This window comes from Crocuta crocuta, unplaced genomic scaffold (genome assembly GCF_008692635.1).
Source record: "Crocuta crocuta isolate KB4526 unplaced genomic scaffold, BGI_CrCroc_1.0 scaffold11, whole genome shotgun sequence".
In the NCBI taxonomy this organism is placed as follows: domain Eukaryota; kingdom Metazoa; phylum Chordata; class Mammalia; order Carnivora; family Hyaenidae; genus Crocuta; species Crocuta crocuta.
This window is the reverse complement of record NW_027528624.1, coordinates 6,997,447-7,014,092: the sequence shown is the minus strand read 5'-3', so window position 1 is coordinate 7,014,092 and position 16,646 is coordinate 6,997,447. Positions and strand designations below refer to the sequence as shown.

Genomic DNA, 16,646 nt, shown 5'->3' with positions numbered 1-16,646 from the left:
TTACTCTATATTTGCCTTTGCCCAATTTTTGCTTTTATAGGTTTCTTTATTACTAATTAATACTTTTACTTTTTTGCCTAAAAAGCTCCTTTGCCCCTTTCTGTAGGTCTGATTTTGTGGGGATGAACTCTTCTAACTTTGTGTCACTGGAAAATTCTTAATTTTTCCTTTAATTCTGAATGATAACCTTGCCAGTTCGAGTATTCTTTGTTAGAAGTTTCTTTTTTGGTCTTGTTTTTTTTTTGTTTTTTTTTTTTTCTTTTTCCCCTTCAGTACTCTGAATATATCATACCACTCCCTTCTGGCCTGTAAGTTTCTGCTAAAGAGTCAGCTAATAGTCTTGTGGGGACTCCCTAGTATGTAACAAGTTGTTTTTTCTTTTGCTGTTTTTAGGATTCTCTCTTTAACACTTAACATATAATGTGTCTTGGTGTGGGTCTCTTGAGGTTCATCCTATTCGGAACACTCTCTGCTTTCTGGACCTGAATGTATTTCCTTCCTTAAGTTAGGGAAGCTTTCAGCCACTATTTCTCTAAATAAGTTTTCTGTTCCTTTCTCTCTCTCTTCTTCATGTTAGACTCCTGTAATATGAATAATATTCTACTTTATGTTGTCCTATAGGTGCATTAAGCTATTTTCTTATCTTAAAAAAACTTTTTAAAATTATTTTTTCTTTCTTCTTGCTGCTCCATTTAGGTGATTTCTACTGCCCTGTCTTCTAGGTTGCTGATCTGATCTTCTCCTTCATCTAGTTAGCTATTGATCCCCACTAGCATATTTTTCAGTTCAACTATTATATTCTTCAGCTCTGTGACTTCTGTCTCATTCTTTCCTATATTTCCTGTCTCTTTGTTGAAGTTATTACCATGTTCATCCATTCTTCTTCTAAGTTCAATGAGTGTCTTTAAAACCATTGCTTTGAACTCTCTATCAGATAGGTTACTTATCTCCATTTCTGTACGGTCTTTTTCTAAGGTTTCTGTCTTATTCTCTCATTTGAAGCATATTCCACTATCTCATCATTTTGCCTGACTGTTTTTGTTTCTATCTATTAGGCAAAACAGCTATCTCTCCCAGTCTTAAAGGAGTGTCCTTACATAGGACATGTACCTTAGGGCCAAAAGTGCAGTTCTCCTGGCCATCACATTCAGGTGCTCAAGGGGCATACCTGTGTGGGCTGCGTGTAACAGGGCTGCAGCTGCAGCACAGGGTAGTCAGGTGCTCACCCAGCAGGGATACAGCTGTAGAACAGGGGTCAGGTGTGCCCGCTGGCACTAGCAGGTTAGAGGGAGAATGTCAAAATGGTAACAGCCAGCACCAGCACAAAGAAGGTAGAACCAGAACTAAAATATGGCTCCCCATAGGGCTTCCATCCCTAGAGAGAGTCCCAATAGTCTCCTGCCTCTCTAGCAGATGCCTTAAGATTAGCGAGTTGCTGTTTAAACTGCTGTTTTGTGCTGAGTCCAAGGAGAGGAGTTTGTGTGTGAGCCCTTTAAGAGTGGGTTCTTATTTCCCTATAGCTTGATGGTTCTCCTGGACATGAGCCCCACTGATTTTCAACACCAGACTAGTTTTAGGGGCTCATCTCTCTGGTGCAATTCCTGAGGGTTGAGGTACCTGAAGTGGGAGCACAAACCCCTCACCCCTCAGGGAAAAACTCGTATTCTTTTGAGATCTCTCTTAATCTACTGAGCTGCTGTACCTGGAATGGGGCTTTTGGAAAGACTGTGTCTCTACCTCTTCTACCCTCTCAGTGGGACCCTTTTCTACTTTGTTGTGGAGGAGCAGTTCAGCTTTTTTTCAGTTCTTTTTTCAGTGGAAATTATTTCATATATAGCTATAGATTTTCTGCGTCCGTGGGAGGAGGTGAGTTCAGGATCTTCCTACGCCACCATCTTGAACCACCTCTCCTCAAGAATGAGTCTTTTTGAAAAAAATATGTTTCCTGGTGAGATTTACCTGTGGTGTTCCTTGCATAAGGTAAGGTTCTAAATATAAATACTGCTGGAGCCAAATGGAAGGCAGATTTTGCCAATAAAAATCTTTCCGTGAATTTTTTGTATATTTTTGTCAATAGAAATTGAGGCTACCTTTGAAAACATATCCCTTTTAATTAAGGAAGAACTGAGCAAGGATGGCCTGTAGCTTAACCCTGGATCTGTGTGCAGGGGTGCTCTGTGCTGGCACCACTTCCGCCTGGGAACTGCTCTTACTCACAGGTTTAGGCTTCTGTTCTCTGAAATTTCCTTGTGAGCCAATGTCAATGTTGTATGTGCTCCAGAGAGATCAAGGAGCTTATGGAAGTGACTGTGGTATATGTGAAATGTGCATCCCTCCCAGGTCTTAGACACTGCAGTGTAACTAGGTCTCGGTACTTCAGGAGGAGGGAGGATTAGGGAAGCAATTCTGTCTCTGTCTCTTTGGCTACTTTACTTTATATTTATCTGAGTCTTTGAACTTGTGAGCCCTATAATACCTATGACACCTGATGATGATTCCAATGAGAAATGGGTAGGTCTATCACTCTCAGTCTCTAATGTTCTTAATCAACAATGGCCCATGCCCTCTGTTTCTTCCTGAGATTGGTCTCTGTGGTTCAGCAATCCTACGACCACCTTTTCAACTTGGTATCTGGAATAAGGCATAAATATTTTATAGAAAATAAATGCATACATATAGTTTTTAATAATGATTTTCAAAAAATAACATTTTTCAAAATTGTTAATCAAATCTCCAGAGTGAAATATGAGAAGTCCAAGAAAATATTTATATATCTGAGTTCCTTTATTTTAGAGAGCATTTCAATTTTCCTTATACTTTGAGATTATAGTAGTGGGATACTTTTTGTGAAAAAATTTTCAAGGAACCTAGCTGGATATTACTGGTCATTGCTGTTAGTTTTTATTGCTTACCAATATGCAAATTTAGCCAGGCCTCAAATTTCTGTGTATATAATTGTCACTTCAGTTATTTGCATTACTACTTAAATTTGGACCCCTCATTGTCATTTGGATGTTGTATTTGGTGTTATACTTCCATCTTTCCTTTTCTCTCTTTTTTTCCCTTTCCTTTTTGAACGGTTCAGTTCAAAAGCCAGAGGGAGTGCAAGGTATTCTTTTGCAGTAGTGAAGGAGGAGGAAGCCGTGGTTGCCCAGAGCTAGATTTTGGTAGGAAAACAGAGAGGAGGAACATCAGTGTATGTGGTCTACCCAGGTGGTTCTTGAAACCTGAACAGAATGACGAGTGCATCGACACACTATGATACTCCAGTGCTGAGGCACAAGACCCTGAGTGGAGCTGCCCAGGGCCCCCCTGTCAGGAGTGGCTGGCCTAGTGCAGGATTTGGGAGCCAACATTTTGAGAGGTGCAGTCACAAGGTGGGGGGAGCCTGGCATGGGAAGGCAGATCCTGAGCAGAGTGAGGAGGGCAGCCACATAGAAGAGTATCCTGTTGGGAGAGACCAGAGCCCAAGTGGGTGAAAAAGGCATCTTTGTGAAGGAGGGAGTGGCTGCAGGGATGAACTATTGGAACAAACAGAAGGACTGATAAATAAGCAAGTTCATTAAGGGTAATGGTAGGCTGGTTTCTCTCCATCAGAGAATAGAGTTACAAATAGGGAAAGAAAGCAAGAATGAACCCTGTAGAATTTGACTGGAATTTGACTTATTGTTGTGAATTCATAATTTATGATATAAATAGAGAAATAAATGTAGAATGAAATAGCTGTTAATGTGTGTAACACACACACACACACACACTCACACCTATTCATTAGTTGGCTCTGTCAGGAGGACCTTGAAGCAATGTTACCTCAGTAGCAGTAGGTGTGCCTAACACCTAAATCTTGGTTTCTAAATGCCATTTTCCAGGATTGGGGCAGTCTGGAGCATCCTATTACGTCAGAAGGCAAGGTGGTACTCAAAGAATGTTAGGGACATGTGAAAAAAGGACACAGAAACCAACTTGTAAGGGCTCCAACTGGCTCAATCTGGGACATTTTGAAGCATCAAAATAATGATAGTAACAGAATGAATTAACCCATAAAATAAAATAGGAATCCATGGGTCCATCCTGAATAAAGTGTGAGTTTGATGAGAAACAGGAGTTATGTCATTTCAAAATATCCAACTATAAAATAAATACTAATTGCAAGGTATACATTTCCAATGTAGAAGTTTGACATGCTACCCTTAGACAAGTGATCCAGGTGAACCTCTTCAAAGATGGAGGATTAGATCCATGTGCCTCCTAATGGGATGCAATGAGAAGGACTCAGCATCACTGCTGTGGTATTCCTGCCAAAGATGCATGTCTGTATTCATGAAGATATAACAAATGAATCCAGACAGTCTATAGGGTAACTCTTTGGTAATATCCAAAAAAGCCAAGGTTGTGATAGTCATAGAGAAACCAAGGAACCATTTCAGACTAAAATATCTAAAAAGGCATGACAACTAACCGCATTGCATGATTATTAGCTACTATTATATATATGTATGTATATATATGTATATTTGTATATATAAGTATATGAATGTGTATATGTATGTATACATATATAGAGAGAGATGTATGTAAAGGACATAATTGAGAAAGCTTAGATGGAGCCTGAAGATTCAATGAAAAAAATGTGTCAATATTAATTCCTGACTTGGATGAATGGACCGAGATTAGCTAAGAGAATCTCTGGTTTGTAAAAAAATGTACACTAACGTTTTAAGGTACAATAGGGTATGTCAGCAACTTATTCTCAAAAAATAGTTCTTTATATCATACTGGCAACTTTAAATTGAGGTTTCAAAAAATATGTGCAAGTGTTATACTTCAATTGAACGTTTCAATAAAGCATTATCCTGCTGTCTGCTTTATACCAGGAATCATAGTTACAGACATTGGAAGAATTGATAAAACTAACAATGCCAAAAGTCTTTGGTGTGACACATTCCCAGGTCCTGAAGGACTATTTCTCCAGAGAGGAACATGTTTTCATCAAAAGTTGACTTTTAATAAACATGGTTTAACTTGTTGCAGTATAAAATTTAATTAAGTACAAAGAAATTACAAGTTTAACACAACTGGCCAGGCAGACCAAAGCCCATATTTTTTTTGGTATTCCTTAGAATAATTTTAAATGCCCTAAACATGTCAAGGTCACTAGAAATAGTTTTCAAAAAAGAGCTCATAACTGTGATGTTAGGAATGGCTACAAATGGCCATAAGTGATTCAGTGGAAACTATGAGCTGAATTGAAAAAAAGTGTAGATTCAAATTGTAATTATATTATACTTGAAAGTAGTAAAGAAAAATGTGTACTACCATCGATTAGTTTTGTTTAGAAGGATGTAAATGCACTGTTGTTCCCAAATCCCCCCAAACCAATAAACTTTTATTAAAGATACAGTACATTTAAAAATGTATGATCGATCAATCTTTGCTTTGAATTACGTGTGTTCAAAAATGACTCCAGAGTTTGCACATTAGTCATAATGGCAGATAGCATTTACCTCATTCAACATTCATCCCCCAGCCCCTTCACTTGCTCGTATAGTGTTCTTGATGGGGACATTGGTTAGGTTCCAAGCCTCTCCCATGGGCTTGCAGAGTAAAATTCTTTTCAGGCCATCCTACTGAGATATTGAACAAATTAACCTTAACTTTTCCAAGTGTAAGGAATAAAGGCCTTCCAACCCATCCATAATATGGGAGGGAGTCACTCCTAATCTGACTTTATCTACAAGATAAGTAGGAATAATCTAGATATGCAAGAGGGAGGGATATTCTCAGTAGGGGACTCAGCTTGAACACAGACATGACCTGAGAGATTATATAGTAAGCACAATAAACTACAAATAGTTGTGGGTAAAGCAAAAGCCTTGGTAGGGACATCTAGTTGAAACTAAAGCAACTCTCATGAAAGAACACAGTATTGAAGATTACATGAAAGCTAGCACACATGGACATCAGGAGTGATATGACACCTCAGCCTCTAGTGTGGACCCTTCACCAGCCACATTAACAAATAAACTATTGGTGGTCTTATGAAATCTGATGAGATTATGGCCCCTCAAATGAAGAGACACTATTTGAAATGAAGATCCACGTCTACTGTTCGCCATGAACTTGCTGAGGTGTGCTGTGCTGTGCAATGGCAGCTGATAACAGTGGTAGGCTGTAGCCAGGTAGGAACTCTGACCAAGCAACCATCCAAAACTTGAGGACAGACTTCAAGGATGCCATCTAGAAATTTACAAAATGTCACTAACACTAAGAGAACTACAAGAAGTTTCTGGTTTGGCCTCTTATGCAATAGTGAAAAACCAGTAACTTCATCTCAACATTGCAGTCTTCCCACTCTTAAAGCTCAAGAAGTGTATATTTTGTAATGAACATAATGTCTTGGTAAAGTAAGACATACCAAATTTGTCAATAAACAAAAAATATGTTAGAGGGATGTGCTCAAATTTGTGACTAATTAGTATGCTTAGTTAAAAAAAAATGTGGATGACTACACAAGGTGGTAGAAGCTACTGAAGATTTTTAAGCAAAGGAGTGAAATGATTAGCTTGGAGGTGACATTAAAGTTATTTAGTAGGTAAAATCTATATCCTCCATCACCATTTGGAAACTCTCCAAGTTGCATTGACCCACATTTGAATCCTATCTGTCTCGCTTGCTTTATATGCATTTGGGGAAATTACCTCAGCTTCCTAGGCCTTAAGTTATCCATTTGTCAAATAAGGATCTAATGCTGCTCTTATAAAGCTTTGTGTGACTCCTGTGGATAATGTATGAATGTGCTTGCATATATTGCATATAATAGGTGTTCTAACATATTAGATATTCTTTCAATTGCCTTTACTTAAGTGGTATTTTTATTTAATATTTAAGAAGATCTTTTATACAGACACATTAGCTGTATTTTGATAGATGGTTATATATTTTTGCTGAGAAAAATAATTCTTTCCAGTGATAGTAGAGATAGTTATCAAAATAGAAGTGATTTCTAAGGGAAGCATACAACTAAATGAGTTGAATTTTGATTGACCCTACAATGTTTATTAAAGGATTAGTTGGGATAAATTGGTTCATGTAGTTTTATTTGCCTGTGCGTCTGTAACCACAACAAAAATCAGATGTCATTGGAGGATTAATATCAATAATTTATAACTAATTTTTAGAGCCCAATGAATGGAGTATGAGGGAATTTGGATTTTCCAGAAGAATTTTACAGGCACAGCCGAAAGTGCAGCAAGACAAAATAGTTGGGTTATAGTATTTTATTAGTGGTTGGGAAGAGAAAAATATGATAATCTCTAAGTGTATAGATATCTTCATGGTTATAGTCGTCCATTTAACTAACTTATTGAAATTTGTTAGCTGTACAGACAAAATAACTGCCTCAAAGGAGGACACTTATCACGGACACATCTTTCTGTACATTCGAACCTCTCAACTAACAGTTGCCTCTTGTTCAGGTGACATGTTTGCCAAGCACTGTGTGTGTACATACGCACTTTCACTTCCTCCTCTAACACTCTCAGTGAGGTGTCACTGTCCATATTTTACAGATGGGAGGACTGTGAGCCATTGAGGGAAATAAACTGTCCAAGGTCTCAAAGCAGCACATCGTTTGATGCGGCATAAGATGCACATATGTCCAGTTCTGAAGCCCACATCTTTCCATCAAACCATTCTGACACCAGAATTTTTCTTAGACATTTAGCTTGCATCAGTATAGCCTTTGAATTTATGGGAGCCTTTGAAAAGAAATCCAAAATGAGTAAATATGGATCTTAAGGGCAGGCAGTAGGAACATTGCACAGAAATATGATTTGGAGAAGCAAAAATATAGAAATTCATTACATTATTTTTCAAATAAATAGCTCATAAGATGGGAACTGCTGAAGTTTTTATCGTATTTTAAATTACAATAAAATAATTCACATATCCATGTAAACTTTTAAAATATCTCAGTATTAAGTGTTTTCTTTTGTAAATAAGTGGACTAATATTTTAAAATGCCATCTCAAAATATCCCGTGTTCTACATACCACCAGTTCAAGGTTGAAAAGATCATACAAATCAGCTTCATACCTACATTTGCCCCTAAGGCCCTCCCTGCAATGCCAATGAAGGAGACCCTGAATTTCACAAATTGCTCACCTTGTTGGTTTTTAAGGTAAGTCCTAGAGGTGAATGGGTCTCATGAGGACTCCTTTATCTCTGCAATGACATCTTTGTGGCCAAGACCCCATTTCTTTTAAAATATACTCTTGACCTGACCTAACTCTAGAAAAATTAAACTCGTGTATAGCTGTAATTCATTTGCAACAATTTTAAGGCCACCTTATCAAAAAGGCACTCCCTGGGGCGCCTGGATGGCTTAGTCGGTTGAGCGTCCGACTTTCGCTTAGGTCATGATCTCGCGGTTCATGGGTTCGAGCCCCGCGTCGGGCTCTGTGCTGACTGCCAGCTCAGAGCCTGGAGCCTGTTTCAAAGTCTGTGACTCCCTCTCTGTCTGACCCTCCCCTGCTCACTCTGTCTCTCTCTCTTTCCTAGAAATAAATAAAACATTAAAAAAATTTAAAAAAAAAAAAGGCACTCCCTGATGACCCTCATAAAATGGTATACCCCCCTCAGCCCCACTCAGTCATCTTTGGTCTCCTTTGGGTATCTTCACAGCATCTATCAATCTATTATCATCATTATCATCATCATCATCATCATCTGTCTGTATTTATTTTCTTATCTGATATCACCAGACAATCAAATATCACCACGATCACCTCCAATCTTACCCACCCTCCACTAAGATACAAACTCCACAAGGCCTAAAAAAACATGCCTTGTTCATAAAGTGCTCAGTAAGTAGTATTTGATATTTATATTATATCATATCATTTGATATGTTATTAAATATTATTTGATACATACACTGTCATAAATAAAATTCTGGACATATACAACATAAAAGGCTTCATAATATTTTCTTTTCAATAGGAAACTTCAAAATACATTTAAAAGCTGACTGTTTCTCTCCTAACCTTAGATATTTCATTTTGAAAACGGTTTAAATTATAGGTTAGGGTTAAGTTGTAAAAAGTTAAGTTAAATTTTACCACAATTTTTTTTTAACAAAGTGAATAGAAACTGAACAATGTGAAATAAAACCATGTCACCAGGAGAGCTGGACAGTTTAGATACTGCCGTGGTATGAATCTGTATCAATTCTCCCCATCACATGAAGAATGCTCTCTTTGTAAAGTCCTTCACATTAAGGGTACTTGCAGTTAGAGATCAAGTGGAGAAGATCAAATACATGTAAAAATAACTCAGTCATCTAAAACGTCCTAAAGTAACTTAGAGCCAATGACCCTAATCCTCTGCCCCTTCTTTCCTAAATCACTTACCTGAGTTTCTTCCCACAACCCCAAGTCACAGATGGGATGCTTTGTGTGTTCCTGATGGCAGCACCTTGCTCTGCACTTGCGATGCCTGTGTTTTACTGGAGTCTTGACGTACTGACCTTTGGACCCCAGGTTCCTGTGCTTGCCAGGCTCTGACCCATTCCTGCCTTTGCCCATTATCCTTACTCCCAAACTCAGCCTGTCTTCTGAATGATTCTGCAGAGCCCAGTAGATCCTCTTACTGATTTATTTAAAGCATTTCTTTGCCACCCTTTTAGTTATTCACTAAACATTTATGAAGAGTCCATCAAGGACCTTGCACTAAGTGAAGTACAGGACAAGCAAGAAAAATCATGGTGTTGTCACTGCTCTCAGGGAAATCCAGCCCAGGGAGAAATGGATGCATAACTGGGGCGGCTGGGTGGCTCAGTCAGTTGAGCATCCAGCTCTTAATTTTGGCTCAGTTCATGATCTCACAGCTCGCGAGTTCAAGCCCCACGTCAGGCCCTGGGCTGACAGTGTGGAGCCTGCTTGGGATTCTCTCTCCCTCTCTCTGCGCTCCCCTGCATGCTTGCTCTCTCTCTCTCTCTCAAAATAAATAAATAAACTTAAAAAAAGAGAAATGGATGCATAATCAAATTATTAAGAATTCTGTGACATTTAAAAGTAATTCCCAAGTTGTGTTAAGAGATGTTTACCATAGTGTATTTGGATGTGCTTCAGTTTGGATCATTTTATATATTTTTATTTATTTTTTGTTTATTGTTATTTTTTAATGTTTATTTATTTTTTAGAGAGAGAGACAGAGTATGAATGGCCGAGGGACAGAGAGAGAAGGAGACAGAAAATCGAGAGCAGGCTTCGGGCTCTGAGCTATCAGCACAGAGCCCGATGTGAGGCTGGAACTCACAAACTGTGAGATCATGACCTGAGCTAAAGTCGGTCACTTAACTGACTGAGCCACCCAGGCATGCCAGTTTTGATCATTGTAAAATAAATTTTTAGGCCAGTACAGGAGAGTACAACTAACCCGCATACTGAAAGCTAGATCCTTTTACTTTCAGGTATGCCTACTTTTGAGATGGAATCTGTCTGATCCAACATGATAGGCTGAGTTCTATTAATTTATACCATTCCAACCATGGTATCTTTCTTAGGGCTCTCCCTAAGGTTCACAAGGCAAAATGGAAGAACTTTGCTGCAAAGATCCTAAAGAGGAGGGAAATGTATGTCTGTATGATACCAGGAATATACAAATCGATTCATACACTTGAGAAGAAAGTTCAAGAGCTGCTGCCTCTGAGTTTTTTGTTCTGCCGAAGGGGCATTTTGCCGGAATTAGCGATAGAGGAAGAGGAAGTGCAGCTAATAATTGGAAGATAGTTACACCTTTGCCAGTCTCTTTCGCGGCACAGAGGCATTAGTGAGAGTGACAGGAACAAGTCCTGAGCCATTTACTTAGGCTATCTGGGGGGATTTAATCTCACTTGGGTCATGGAGTGGAGTGTTCCCTGGCGATTAGAGCTCCTGCGATAGGCCCTATCTGTAGGCCTGGCATCCGGAGATAAGAGTTTAAGTCCAGCTGGAATTAAAAGCAGCAGAATTAACTGGAATGCAGGACTGTAAACCTTTTGGTTCAAATCGTGAAATGGCTCCGGATGGCAGTTCACATCTTTCCGATGGAGTTCTGGCTCTGGGGGCTGAGCGTGAAACAGATTAGTAANCCCACAAAATTAATTTTCCACTTCATCAGCATTCATATGTTTATTTTTTTTTTTTAAGACCAGGGAAAATGTCTGAAAGGCCAGTGATGTTAGAAGCTGTGGGTAGCATTTGTGTAGAGCGTGTATGCCTATCCCTTTAAAATATCAAACGTGGAGGTCAGTAAAGCATAAAACAGACAGGGGTGATGATACCGTATTTTTATTTGTACAGGCTCATTTAGCTGCTAAAACTTATATCCTCTAAAAATATAGAGTGTGATCCTATTTGTGTGTTTACTATGTGCTTTCAGAAGGCCACACTGATAATGCGTATGGTAATAGAATGACAGACTTACAATACGGATGAGAACTTAATTGCAAATAATAGTGCACCACAAACATGTTCTTCTTTATATTTTTATAATAATTACATACCATGAATGTTCCCCCATCAAAAGAAAATTTATTACTTAAAGTGATAGTAAGTAAAATAGGTGAGCTTTTGTTGTTTTCTACCCATAAAACTAAACTAAACGTAGCATGCCGTATGATGGAGTGTTCAGAGTGTATTCAGCTTTCCTTGTGATGTTCATTTTAGTGAAAAAAAAAAAATATTCCAAAAGCATCAGGGAGGATTTCTATCAAGTCAGTTACTTAACAGGATCCCTGATCCTGGACCTATTTACGCTTTTTACATTTTAATAACTTTAGCTGGATGCTGTTATGCATAAGTCTTATGGTTTTGATAGTAACTTTTAGCTTCAGTGTTTAAAATCCTTCTTAAGCTAAATGGGGAAGCATGAGCTTTATTAGTAAACTGTACTAATGGCACATAACTGTTCCATTTTTTCTCATTTCTGTCTTGTCCTAAACAGCTGTATGATGTAAATAGCATTAAATTATGCTTTTGGTGAGAATTTAATTTTAAACTATGATAGCACATTTGTTTCATGTCATACAACTGTACAAAATATAGTAGAATCATAATTCCTCTTATAATTTAAATAAATGTTTATAATCACATAGCAGTAATGTGCTATATAAAAAGAAAATATAATGAGAGAAATGAAGAAATTTTCAACAAAGTGGGTATTTCTAATAAGATATATTTTAAGAGATATTTTAAATAGGTCTTAAGGAGACATAATATATCCTAGTATATGTCAATTTTACGTAAGTAATATAATCATATAGATAGAACTTTTGTGATGTACTCTATTTAGAATTGACTGGAAAGAAAAATTACTGGCTTATAAAATGAGAAAATAGAGAAAAAATTCTGGCTTTTCTATATTGAGTTAAATGGATCATATATAGGCACAAACAAGTAGAATGTAGACCAAACCAGTTACTTCTTCAGTAATGCTGTTTCCTGATTTATTTCCTTTTAATTCTGGCTATTATTTTCTACCACTAGGAGAATGCAGGTAATCATGTTTGGACCCTAGACTGTGAGGTAGAGTCAATAGAAGCTCCCAAATACTTCTCTCTAATACTAATTAAGACAGAAATATTTTAAAATAAGATATGTATAAAATTTTCCTAGAAATAAATTTCAACTGGCCAGTTGTTACTTTTACTAATGCATATTACTTTTTTATTACAACATAGTAACAATGTATAGAAAGTATACAAAATGTAATGTGCTCTTACCTCTATGCATGAGTTCTGCATTCTTATTATAAATGTATATTTCACATAATAATATAATTATGTTATATAATTATATATTATAGAATAATACTATTATTAAATTATAACAGTGCTATTAATATATTATAATATACATTATCATATCTAAGATATTAATGAAGTTAATGATAATATTTTGATATTATCTAATACATAGTAAGATTATCAGAATATTGATTTGAATGCTGAAGCTGGGTCAGAAATACTGGGGGGTTGATGTCTATTCTAATTCTGTATATGCTTGCAATTTTTCAAAGAAAAACTGTAAGTGTACAATTCAGCAGTTTTACCTCTACTCACAGATTTGTGGAGCCATCAACACCATCTCATTTTAGAACACATTTGTCACCTTGAGGAGGAAAATCTGTACCCATGAGCAGGCACTTCATATTCCCCCTCCCAATCTCTTCCTTCTCTCCATCCCTGGATGCCATTAATCCACTTCCTATCTCTCTGGACTTGGCCTATTTTGAGTATTTCATGAAATGGAATACATGTAATTTGTGGCCTTTTGTAATTGCATATTTTCATTTAGAACAATATTTCAAAGTTCATGCATGTTTGTTCCAAGAATCAGTAGTAGCTCAGTTCTTTTGTATTGCCAAATAATATTATATAGTGTGGATATACTGCATTTTGTTTATTCATCAGTTGATGCACATATGGATTATTTCTACTCTTTGACTATTATGATTAATGCTTCTGTACACAACCTTGTACAATGTTTCTTATGGGCATAATGTGCCAAAGTGGCCATACCAATTTACATTTCTGCCTGCAGAAATCCACCTTCTTTCCAACATTCATTGTTTGTGTGCTTTTAATTTTAGCCAGTCCAATGGGTCAGTAGTAATGTCTCATGGTTTTGACTGGTATTTCCCTAATGAATAACAAGGCTGGACCTCTTTCCATATGCTTATTGGCCATATTTATATGTCTTCTTTGTAGAAATGTATATTTTTACAAAATTGGTTTCTTTGTCTTCTTTCTGTTGAGTTGTAAGAGTTCTTTATATATCCTGGATACAAATTTTTTATGAGATATGTGATTTGCAAGTATTTTCTCTCATTGGTGGGTCACCTTTTCACTTTATTGATGTGTTCTTGAAACACAAAAGTTGAAGCTGAGTCCATCTGGGTTTTCTTTTTTCCGTTCGATTCTGCTTTTGGTGTCATATCTAAGAAACTATTCCCAAACCCAAAGTCATAAAGATTTACTCCTAAGTTTTCTTCTAAGAAAGCAGTTTATTATTTTATCCCTACCATGTAGGCCTCTGAACCATCTGACTTAATTTCTATATGTAGTGTGAAGTAGGGGTTCAACTTTATTCTTTTGCATATGGATATTGATTTGTCCTACTGTCATTTGTTGAGGATGTTATTCTTTAGCCATTGAATGTCTTGGACCCCTTGTTGAAAATCAATTGAATATTTGATTGAAATTACCATTGAATCCATCAGGGCCTGGGCCTCTTTTTTTTCTAGGAGTTATAAAACTACTAATTCAATATCTTTACTTGTTATAGCTCTCTTCAGATTTTATACATCTTCTTGAATGAATTCCAGTTGTTTGTCTCTTTCTCAAATGTGTTTATTTCATTTGGTTATTCAGTTTGTTGACATAATCTTATCTGTTTTACAATAGAATTATAAGCATCTAAAATTCAACCTCTTTGTTCAAGGCTTTTCCTAAACAAATATATACATAATTTTACTAAGCCAATTTATCTTTTCCCAATAAATGCTATTCTCTTAAACATTATAGAGGAGTGACAAATAGTTTGGCACACTGACAAAATACCTGGTTAATTTTAAAACTAGCCATATATTATTAGTTTGTAGCTTTCTAATGATTGAAACAAGTTTCTTCTTGTATCCAAGGATTCAAAACAGTGCCAAGGATTCCAAAATACTTCTGGAATCCTTGAATACTTTTGGGGATTTTTACCTTCTTGGAATTGCAATTGGTCTTCAGATACACAGTGCCTATTTTTTTTTTCTCTGCCTAATTACTTTCTGAATTAGGAGAATATGGTTAATACTGTGGCCTCTCTAAAGGTCCCCACTGATGTAAGACAGTTTAAGGACCAGTACTAGAATGCATCCCCCATGTTCTCCAATTTTGCTGTTTCCTTCCACCTCTGTATTCTAATCCCTGACCCTTAACCCAGAAGAATGTCAGAGCTCCTGGAGATAAGAGACTGGGAGTCTGTGGTGAGCTATTCTAGTCCAGAATTTGGTCTGTAAGTACCTTTAGGTACTTAATATGCTTCATTCAATTGTAAAGCTCAATGCCCAGCATGAATAAGTCCTCATTTCTGGACTGAGTTAAACAAAGCAAAAATCCAGTCTGTAGCTCCAAACCTATTTTCACAAAGTTCAAATGTATATTTGATTTCTCTTTCTACTTTCTTTTCCTTATGTCTTGCTCCTATCTCTTGCATTAAAATTGAATTTTTAAGAATGTTTCTGATATGATTTATTTTGATATCGTAATATAATTTTAGTCATTGTGTTGCCAGTAGGGGCATTTCCATTTGAGGCATTTTCTACTGCCATGAAATGAGAGTCTACCCATAAAAGAAAAGTGGTATTTACATCAAAATAAAAGCAACTAAAACAAATGATCAAAAAATTGTCTTTCCTGCGGGTATATTTGTGTTTCCCAGGCCTACCTCAATGGTGACTTAAGCACTTGGCCATCTCTGGAATCTTAGAAAATGTGCTTCCTCAATGCAGGAAGCATCCAATTGGGAATCTTACTGCATATTACTTGCTGTTTATAGTCCATATTCCTTTCCAGGCATTTTCATATTTTTCATCTCAATTTAGGCTTGAATTTCACTCAAGAATCCTTCAAATATTCATGTATTTCATTCAACAAATATGCCTTCAGGCCAAATTTTATGCACAGTGGTCAGTGAGATTCAGAAAAGGTCCCTTGTCTCAAGGAGCTTGGGTTCTATCTGCAGAGGCAACTTCCGACAGGTAAGGCATAGATAATGTTTCAGTTAAGGGTGAGATATAGATGCTGCAAAAGAGAAGTATTATAAAAGCTGCTCAGATTGACTTTGATGTGTCCCTTTCACCCACCTCAACCACACTTCTGTAAGGCCAGGCCAGCTTCTCCCAGAGGTGCTGATTTTTGGCCAGGGATTTAGTCTTCATTCTTACTGCTTAATTCTGATTGGCACCAGTTTTACCAGCTGTTAAGCATATTTTGAGAATTTAACACATGTTTAAGATTGTGTTTTGTAGTGTTGACATTGCTGCTATGGTAGGAGCCTCTTTCCCCCCTCATCCATCTCTTCCTCTTTTTTCCTTTCTATTGATGAGAAAGGTGCTAGTTCAGAACACCTTTTTGTGTCATGGAACTGTCTGTACTCTGAAAAAGATTGTTTATTTTCTTAAAAAAAAAAAAAACTACTACTATGCCTCGGTTACCCTATTTCTAAGCAGCTAGATCTTGTATCATAAAGAGCCTTTCTGGGAGTGTCTGGGTGGCTCAGTTGGTTAAGCGTCTGACTTCAGCTCAAGTCATGATCTCAGTTGGTATGTTCGAGCTCCACATTGGGCTCTGTGCTGACAGCTCAGAGCCTGGAGCCTGCTTAGGATCTGTGTCTTCCTCTGTCTCTGCCTCTCCCCAGCTCACACTCTGTCTGTCTGTCTCTCTCTCTCTCTGTCTCAAAATAAACATAAAAAATAAAAAAAAATAAAGAGGCTTTCCACGTACTCAGAGGATCTTCATCTTGAGAGGCAACCACAGTAGTTATGAACTCATTAAAAATTTAAGATCGTGTAGTGCCAACTAGGGTGAGTTCATTATAAACATTAGGAAGAAACCT

General features: G+C 37.1%; 1 protein-coding gene across 2 annotated transcripts in view; it reads left to right on the top strand.

The window, feature by feature from the left end:
• Positions 1–16,646, top strand: part of PRKN (parkin RBR E3 ubiquitin protein ligase) — a 1,321,737-nt gene that overhangs the window by 604,827 nt on the left and 700,264 nt on the right. The gene's annotated exons all lie outside the window — the stretch shown is intronic.